This window comes from Microtus oregoni, unplaced genomic scaffold, assembly GCF_018167655.1.
Source record: "Microtus oregoni isolate MIOR12 unplaced genomic scaffold, Mior012 000044F_ref0000062, whole genome shotgun sequence".
Classification (NCBI taxonomy): Eukaryota; Metazoa; Chordata; class Mammalia; order Rodentia; family Cricetidae; genus Microtus; species Microtus oregoni.
The window spans coordinates 10,981,250-10,991,393 of NW_024543218.1; the positions used below are offsets into that span (position 1 = coordinate 10,981,250).

The 10,144-nt window shown below is 41.7% G+C and overlaps 1 protein-coding gene across 1 annotated transcript in view; it reads right to left on the reverse strand.

The window, feature by feature from the left end:
• Positions 1–9,187, reverse strand: part of LOC121434795 (metabotropic glutamate receptor 3) — a 212,472-nt gene extending 203,285 nt beyond the window's left edge. Inside the window, exon 1 of the mRNA XM_041633767.1 lies at positions 8,555–9,187. The gene's annotated coding sequence lies outside the window, so the exon portion shown is untranslated. The remainder of the gene's footprint in view (positions 1–8,554) is intronic.
• Between the last annotated feature and the right edge of the window lie 957 nt (positions 9,188–10,144).

Here is a 10,144-nt window from a genome sequence, read left to right on the forward strand (position 1 = left end):
AATAGGAGATTTCTAGATAGTCATCCTGCTCATATAACTCACAGAAGCTGCTCTATTAGTTGAACTTAATTAATAAATAATTGACTTGTGGAATTTAGACAACTGGTTAATCTAATTATTCTAGAATGATGTGTCAAATCATTTGGTACAAGCAACTTGCAGAATGTAGGACCATTATTCCATGCTAAATCAATATGTACTGAATATTTGAAATCCAAGTACTCCAAAACTCCCACGCTAAATCTTTAACTTTCAATAAGATAGTATCTGCAGGTGAGATCCTTGAAGAGACAGATTTGAATGTCTGTATTATGCCAGGGTTCTCATGACAGGACTGGTAAGCACAGGCAACAGTTTTCTCTTCCTCCTTCTCATGTGTGGACACCCTAATAGCATCATACTAGGGAGAAGTTGCACCCCAAATCTTCTTGTTGCTTGACCTTGGAGTCCTTAGTGTCCAGAAATGTTTGCCGCTTATGGTATTTTCTTATAGTGTCCTGACAATACTAACTGAGAAATGCTTCTTGAACTTGAACTTTTCTCACAAATAACCTGAAGCCCAGGCAGTCTATAGATTTTTAACCCAAGGTTTAACTGTATTAGTTTCTGCTAGTCTGGGCTGTGTCTACCCAATAGTCTTCATTTTAAAGTGATTCTGAGGTCAGCTTTTCTGGGCGATTGTTTGCTAAGTCCTGTTTATGGAAGAGGTAGCAAGTGGCTGCCTTGTGGAACAGGACAGAGAGTGGAACTGATATCCTCTCTCCTTTTCCTGAAACATTCCAACTTCTTCCATGTGAGGTGGCACCAGTTTCTGTTCCACAACACACAGTGCGGTCATAGATTAAGATCTTAGAAGAACCATGGGAAGGATGAGTGCAGAATATCACTTAATCTTTTTCTTGGAAAAATCTTCATTTGTTCAAGTGATGGTCTACCTCATTCCAAATTATTGAATTCTGAGCATTGATGAAGCCAGATCCACAGGGTGACTTATCTTCTACAGAACAGTGATGAAGACAAAACTCCATATTCTTTAAACATCCCTACCAGGCTGGGTGAAGTTAGTTTTCTGAAAATTAACCCTGATGCCTCAGTTTTGTTTCTGAGACTGTGCACACAGGAGGATGTAGAGATGTGTGTTTTTTGTGCTTCTTGAATGAGATACTTCAGTTTAAGATTTTGAGAGTTGCATAAACCAAGGCAGGTGTTAGAAGACTTAGTTTTAGAAAGCAGAACTTTAAAAATTACTCAAATATTTTTTCAAAATGCAGGCACTGGTCACTGGACAACTGGGTCTAAGCCTCACACTGTGGCTTATCATCAGTGGGCTGGCCATCACTATCCCCAAGCTTGACAGAAATTACTGGGATTAAGGAATCAGCAAATAGGGGGTCTCTGCTTGTTCAGGAAAAAAATGAGATGTTTCAAAATAGAAACAGTTAATTATTTCCTTCAGATCTTGTTTTCTCCTTGAGGCAGATACAAATTCCAACTGTTTCTGACCTTGTATTGCCATCTCTCAAATTGGCATGTCTTTTGACATATTTTTGAAAGATATTTTCCATTATGCTGTATTCACTAACATATGGTGTATTGGAACTGCTAAGTAAAATACAAAATATTACCAGTGATCTATCTGCTATGTATTATTAATAATCGGAGGAAGCAACTTCCACCAGATGGAGGGACAGATCTGGGATATCCAAGATAGCTGGAGTATCTTCCTTCCTTCCTTCCTTCCTTCCTTCCCTCCCTCCCTCCCTCCTTCCTTCCTTCCTTCCTTCCTTCCTTTCTTTCCCTAATTTCAGAAAAAAAAATCTTAGTGTAAATCACAATCTGAGAAGGATCTTTGAGTGAAGACTCAGGTCTCAGGTCTTCAGTGTTACGGCAATATGTGTAAATCTATGCCCAGGTCAAAGAGTCTGAGATGGGATCTTTTACAAGGCAGCCCTATCGATTGAGCAGGCCACTTTACTTCTCTTATTCCTGGTGCATTATAAAGTGAGAATCTCTTTGCCCTTCCAAATGCAGGCTGCTGGATATATTACAGATTAACATCCCAGTGCATAAAAATACCGAGACTTACATAAAGATGAACTGTTATTATTCCAGCTGGAAAGATTAACCTGATCCAAGTTGTACTAATCTATAGAACCTTTTCCAGCTCTTTCTGGGGGGAAATGATTAGGTTGTAAGAGGAGAGACACAGGAAGATTTTCGTCTTGGAGGGCAGAAAGACTGTTTACCCCCTAGCTCTTTCAAGGAGTGCATTCTCGTCACTGTGTTTATTTTTGCAGACTGTGATGTTCATTGAAATCAGGCCCCGGGAAATTTATTTCTTTCACGTTTTCAGAGCTGGTGTTTATTTCTCAGCTTGTTAACAAATCTATCATCTTCCTCGATAGTTGCAGTTCTCTGATTTTTCCTTAGGCATATTTAATTATAAATAATGTTTCAGTTTATTTCTTCCACTGTACTTCCTTGTCTTGGGGAAGCGTTCTGTTTAGGGGTAGATGATGTCTTTGGCCTGTAGGACATTTCCGGGGTCCCATTCACTGCTCATTGTTTCCCTTCCTGTGGAATCATGCCCCTTCATTTGAATCTCAAAAACGACTTGTTGAATGAAAGAAAGCTTGGCAAGGAAGCAAACTTGGTGGCAGTATATTTAACAATATAGTCCACGAAGTCTATCTTGGAGTTAGAAATAAGTTTGGGTTCTTGTTTAGTAACTGCACTTGGGCAAGAGACTGTATCTATTGGACCGTGATTTCTTTCGGCAAAAGACGCCCACAATATTTTCTTGAATCAACAAACTGCTGTAATAATAAACCAGACAGTCCTTATTATGCTATAGAAGGTCCTTACCACAGGACCATTGGCCAATAATGATCTATTATTAGGACAGGTCACTGGTTTTGTCTACCTGCAGAATCTAGCACACTATTTCTAGAAAACACAGGTGTGTGTGTGTGTGTGTGTGTGTGTGTGAGAGAGAGAGAGAGAGAGAGAGAGAGAGAGAGATAGAGAGAGAATGAACTACTAACAAAGGGACAGATTGGTGTTGTGGCTCTACACATATTTAAATACTTACTTGAGCAGTATGTGTTTAGCTTGAGCATATAACTATTTTTCATTTGATTAAAAATTTTGACCATTTTACTTTTTGCTTTTTCCTGTGTGTTTGTGTGCATGTGTCTTTGTGAGTATGTGTGCCCATGTATGTGCTGGTATGAATTTATTTGTATGTGTGTATATGTGTACACGCATGCATACATGTGTGGAGGGTGAGAGATCTATGTCTGATGTCTTCCTTAAAAATTTTCAGCCTCACTTTTTGCAACGGTCTATCATTCAACACAGAACTTACCCATTTGACTGAACTGACTGGGCAGCAGGGGCACAGGATCCCCATCTCTGCCTTCCCTGCTCTGGGATATGTGAGTACTGGGGAGTCAGGACCTCCCCTTGAGTGGCAAGTGCTTTTATAGACCAAACATCTTCTTTGCCCCTTATGATATTCTAACCAAGGATTTAACATTTAATTTTTGAGTTGTTTCAACTTTATATATGCTTGTACGTTTTTGTATTTATTTGAACACTTTTGTGCCCTCACTACATACTCTAAATCTTACTTTGTTCTTAACAGATGCTAATAAATACTTTTTATCAGTTTTTGGTTTTGCTTTTTTCTTTGTTCCCTAATAGCTGATTTTTCTGGTTGTAGTCTTTGTATTAAGTGAATTTCTTCAAAAATATTCCACAAACTGTAAAACTCATCCCTGGTCTAGAAATAGTTATCTTAGTAATCCTGTGATGTAAGAACTTGTAAGTTCTTAAAAACTGTGTTTCAAGATTTCCGAAATTCAGTGAATATCTATGCTTGTCCAAATGGCTTTCTCTGCTAAAACAAAGCAATGATAATAAAAATATATTCTGACAAGGAACTAAGCATGAAAACTGCTTATCCATTCTGAAGAGTTACCATCTTCACAGGTGGCTTTGTTTGGAAACATGCTGTCTTGGTGTAGACTTTGTATGGATTACATATGAACAGTTTCTAGGTGTGTTTGTGTAAAGTACAGTGGGGGATTTTCCGGTTTTGTAATAGGGCTACTGATTTGATAAGAAAACAAAGTCTATGTGGAACATCACCTCTTAGAGTCCCTCTCTGGTTCCAGGGTGAAATCACAAGTATATTAATGGTCTACATTTCCTATACCAAGAAAATTGATTTTCCTTTTGTGTCTAGGGAAAATCATTTTGAGGATACTTGCCACAATGTGATAAATGGCACTATAAACACATTTTACAACTTCAGAAGGGACAACACTGACTTAAAATAGTTTGCTCCATGTAATCCAACTCAATTTCCTTAATATTATAGTTAGCTTTCTAGAGGTCCTTGTCCCCATGGCTCCCTTTGTCTGCACGGATGTCTCTGTGTAGTCTGATGCCCCACAAGGTAGAAAGACAGCAGCACTTTGTGCTTTTGGCTGCTGATTCACCTCATTTAGAGTCAGCCACTGCTGGATTCACCAAGTGTACCCTGGAAGGGACTTCCTAGCCATTTGCTCCTCTGCTGTCTAGCAAAGCTTGTGTTTCACTGCCTGGGACTGGGAGAAACAATTGAGTGGGAGGGCGAGGCTACAGAGATATTTGCTGGAGAATCTTAAAGAAGCCTACACAAGGATGTCTGGGAACCAGATTTTAAGTGAACAAAATAAAATCTTGCCCCCCCCCCCGCCTTGTGGTTATTTCAGGCTTTTTATTTTTAAAGTAACCTTCACATATGGTTCCTCCATTTAAGCCTACATATATTTTATGTTAGTATATGCATGATGTGAGCTTACTTTTCAAGATACAGAGCTCTGAATAATGTATTCCTAATTCTGGCCTTTTTAGTTTGTATCAATATGAAGGGATCACTGAAAATTCTAACAGAATTACTATGCTGTGTTCACACTCAACTAACTCCCATACACCATTACATTCTTAGCACATTCTATTAATTATGGAAATCACTTTCATCTCAGTAGTTGAGTTTGCATGACAACAGCTTCTTGGGCTCATTGGAGCATCTGACCAGCATGTCACAAAACGCTCTTGCAGTGTGGGTGGTGACAGGGCTCTGTTGACAACAAATCTGCAATGAAAATATCTCACAAACGTGCAACCACTCAGAGCTTACTTATACAAGATCATCTGCATAGTCACATAGGTCACTAGTGTCAGCAAAGACAAGTTCCTCTCTTAGGGCAATCAGATAGATTGTGAGGACATATAGCCACACAAATACCTGTAAATGGTCACATATATATGTATATATATGTATATATACATACACATATATATAATTGAGCAAATATTTGGATATAGAATTGGTACCATGTGCTCTCTTTTATAAGCATGCATTTTACAAGTCCTGTATAAATGTTGCATTATGGCCTTAAATTATACAAGAGGGTCGAGTAGCCCAGAGAAGTAAATGATAAGGACCTAGTAATAAGGTAAATCAAATTCATGGAAGAATTAGGCCGAATGCCACAAAATTCTTAACAGAGAGAACCATTACAATATGAAATGGTGTTTCCATAAAAATCTGGAAGAAATCATTACATGAGCTATTTAAAAATCACACTGGACTAAAGCCCTCCAAAATATAGCAATGCTGTAGGCTCCTAGCCTACATTAGAGGTGGCAGGAGGAAGATGATCTGATGGTTTGTGTGGTCTCAGTTACTATGACTGTATTCATTTTGTGTGCTCCTCAGTAAATAATCTTCTATCATTTTACACTGCTTCTTGAGAGCAATTTCACCAAATTCATCTAATGTAGAATTGGATACATTCAGCAGACTCTCAAAAGAAGTGGGAAACAAAAGGGAGACAACTGTGTGTAAACATGAACCCCCTTTTAGGAACTGACTCCAGAGAAGACACGTTTTGACTCTATAGCTCTGGCCCTATTCCACCCCGGGGAAATGTAACCTGTCCTCCTCTTTTAGCCACAGAAATTAGATATTTTTTTCTTTTTTTGAATGTCTTCTTGGGATGATATTGAGAGCAGAAAACGAACTGAAACATTTCATGCATAAGCCACTAGGATATATCTTGATAGCTACTAGCTAGAGCCCTCAAAAGATCATGGCTCATTTCAGAACCTACGATTACAAGAATGAACACAAAGAAGGGATCATTTAACTTGAAATAAAGTTAGAGCTGAAAGAAGAGGAGACTATTTCCACTGAAGCTGTAAGTTATTATTGCTGTGAATCTTGCAGAACTAGAGAATCCTCGACTAAATGTGTGTTTCTGATTGATCACCTGCCTTGCAGTAGAGATGAGAGACAGGTGACCTTTTAATGCCCTGGCTCTTTCCTTCAACATAGGTATTAATTCTAACATTAAAAAAAATCACTTGTTTTTTTGTTATCTTTGCATTTGTTTAGCTTACCAATTTTAATGGCAATGACATTAAATCAGAAGTGTTGTTGATGTTAGGCAATGTTGAAATAAGTAACAAGGTTTATACTTTCCCCCATATGTACACTGTAACTTTTTAAAGGTAGCCATTGTACACAATGAGTGAGTCACATAGTATGCCATAGTATATATTTTTATTATTTATAAAATCTGCAGCCTATTCACACATTTTCTTAATGTACTGATGGCATATAACTGAAAAATACTGAATAGAGGAGCAGGTCTTTCCTTTGTGCACTGACTGACAAATGTTATTTTTTTATGCATTAAGTTTCACAATTTATTGGTAAGGATACAACTTACAGAGGTAGATGTTCGCACCATTTTTTTTTTTGGGTGTGTGTGAGTAGGTTGGACTTAAGACAAAGTTGTCTTGTCATATTGTTTTAGGCCCCTATGAGTGTAGATACAGTTTTCTTTGTTGTATGTGTGCGGGAATACGTCTCAAAATTTCTTCTTGAGTCCTTTGGCATCATGAGCACTTCACGTATCACTTAGCATATAAATAAATCAAGAGAGCCCAGGGCATGCCTATTCAAAATATCCTTGTACTCCTGTTTGGGGAATCAGAATCTAATGGTGTGGACACCTCAAACCTACAGGTGTGGGGAACCTTCACAAACGTAAGACATTGCTATAACAAAGAGGAAAATGCCACCTTACTAAGGTCTGCTGTACGTTACCTTCAAGATTGTCAAATTATATTCAGCTGGTTTTAGAAGAAGACAAGGCAAATAACAGTACAGAACCCTCATCAGTTTCCTCACTCCCTTTGGTAGGGATTGCTATCCACAGGCATCTAGTGTACTGGAAATCTGGGTGTTTCGGGTAATGCTGACATCTATTACACTTATATACACAATAGCATCAAGCAACAACCTCAGACTGTGATAGGATAAACCAAAGTCAATCTAGAAACTAAGACAGGTAAATGAATATGTTCAAAAGAATGGTATAACCCACACCCACTCCTAAACAAAGTAGTCAAATGAGCGCTTCTGGAGACCAGGAGCACAAAGAAATTCAAGCAAAGAAACTCCAAGTAACCAGCTAATCTCAACTCACAAAAATCTTAACGTGCAATGTACCAATGAATGAATACATTGGGTATGTATACATTCAGGGTATCTATAAACATACATCTATTACTGTTTGAACAAGAGTAGAGATAGTATACAAGTTCATTAGTTGAATCGGTGACCACACATCTTGAAAAAGGTGGGGTTTTATTTATCTTCAAAATTTACAGTACTCTAAGATATTTTGAAAGAAGGTGTTCACCCCTTCAGTCCATCTCATCTTAAAGAGACACTTGCGTGTTCGTTACCTCTTGGAGGAACTAGAAGGAGATCTAAGGGAAATTCCTAAGAAACCAGCTTATTGGATATATCACCTAGTCTATTTTTGGACCGCGGATCTCCCGCCCTCTCCGAGTTATCTCACTGTCAGATAAGAAAATAGAACGGGATCAATGGGAAGATAGGCTTTGAGTCTGCCCCCCCCCCCTTCAAGTCAAAAGGAGCAAAGGGTAGCGAGTTAGGGGTGATTTCCAAGCATTCTTGCCTGGGGGTGAACCCCTGTCTGCCCCTGTCTGCGGAGCTCATCCTGGCAGCATTGGGGTCCTGCTGACCGCTACCCACCTCGCCTGGCAACCTCCACACCCACATGGAGCTAGCAGGGTGTCAGCCGCTTAACACACAGTTCCTGTGCACAAAGCCTTTTAAACCCCCAAGCGAAGGAATCTTGAGCCCAGCGCAGAGCTGGATGGAGGCGGTTGGCGAATGAGACCTATCCCTCCAATTAGTCCCTGTACCTCTCGCTCCTTAGTAGCAGATCTATGATCCGAAATTGGCCTCTTCCTGGAGGGACAGTAGCGCGCGCGCACACACAAACTCTCACGCACACCCACATTGCGCCGGTGACCCACGTTTTCCCACCCCTGGCAGGTATGTAGAGACCGGTCCATGCTCTGCCTCAACTTTCCCCGCTTTGCCTGCCCCACGCCGTACCCGAGCTCCTGCGCCCTCGCTGGGCGCCCTCCAGAGGGACACATCCCCCTCTGGGCTTCTTACCTCTCACCGTCAACTCCTGGCAGGAACTGGAGCTGACCGCGGTGGTAGAGGCGGTGAGCCTGCACCCAAGCTCCGGCTCATGGTTGGTCCTCTTCATCCGACACAAAAGAGGGAGCTTGCTGCCTTTGTCCTTTCTAAATCCAAGGGAGAACTTATTTTGCCCCTGAAATGGCCAACTTGTACGCGAAGCTTCCTGTCACAGTGCCCCCTGCCCCCGCCCCCGCCCGGCTGCGCGCTGGACCACTGCCCGGTGGCCCAGCATCCAGGCCTCCGAGTCAAGGAGGAGTGGGAAAAGGGAGGGCTGGAGGAGAAGAGCGGGAGGAGGTTGGCAAGAAGGGTACCCAGTGGTCTTCTGCAGAAGGGAGGGGAGCTTCAGAGCCCAGTCGCCTTCCTCCCCTTTGCAGCCAAACCCACTTCCTAGGCTGAGAAGCAACTTTCCTTCACCTTGGCCAGGCTGAAACAGTCTAACTGGGACTCAGGCAGAGAGGCACGGACCTTCTGACATCCTCTCCTCATTCTCTTTCTCCTTTTCCTCCCCCCTTCTTCCCTCCGTTTATAGGGGTGTATCTGCAGAGTCTTCCGTGAGCTACTGTACCTAGACCTGAGGGTTACAATACGGAAAGCCTGGCTGGGTTTCTGGCTTCTCCTGCCTCAAGGTTTGCAGCCCTTAGGCAATGCATGCAAAGGTCGGCGAATTTCGGAGCAGTGGCGTGAAGGGGCGTGGGGAGGTAGAGAGGGAGGTGGCTCCAAGTTTGAAGCTCTGCTAATGCTGATGGCACGCGGGTGGGCAGGGACCCACAGTCATTCCTAGTAAGAACTCTCCTGTGGTCCCTGTGTGAGGCGCTGACCACACTTGGAGGAGACCGCGAAAGAGGGAGCAGTGTGAGCGAGTCAACCGGGGAGGCCGGTACGCAGCTCTGCCCCACACGCGGTTCAACAGCACATTGCGAGCCCCTGGGGAGGCTTGTGCAGCACAATCTCTGGGTCAGCAGGGAGGGAGACGCTCCTGTTTCCTAGCAACGCTCATCAATCTTCTCGGGATGGCTCCCTCTGAAGGAATTCGATTGGACAGCCTCTTGAGAGAAGCCACGCCCCTTCAAGAATGCTGGGCTGCTGCTTTTTCGCATTCTCCCAAATTTCTTAGGCAGAAAAAGATTCTAGGGAAGTGCTGAGATAATCTCTTCTTTCTGATCCTCCGGTGCCACCACACTGCCTTCTCTGGAGCCACCCCTCGTCACTCCCCTATGAATATTTCTCTAACCCTACTTCGTGCTTAGCAGGATCTTCACATAACCTTTTCTTTTCTTTTAAAATTGAATAAATAAGCACCTTAAATCGGTGACGTAGGCACAAAGGAGAAAAAAGCACACGGAAAAAGCTTTAATAGGCTGCAAACTACAGATAGTATCGTAAAGGAAAAAACCCCAGGTTTCCATTCTTTGATTAGAAATGTATTACCTTTAATATCAAAACTGCAATTTCATTAATTTTTTCCATCCCGATGTACTAACTTTGTATTAACCAAGGACTGAGTTATATGAAGCCAGACATAATTAAACAAAATGCTTTAAATGCTACATTATCCTTTGA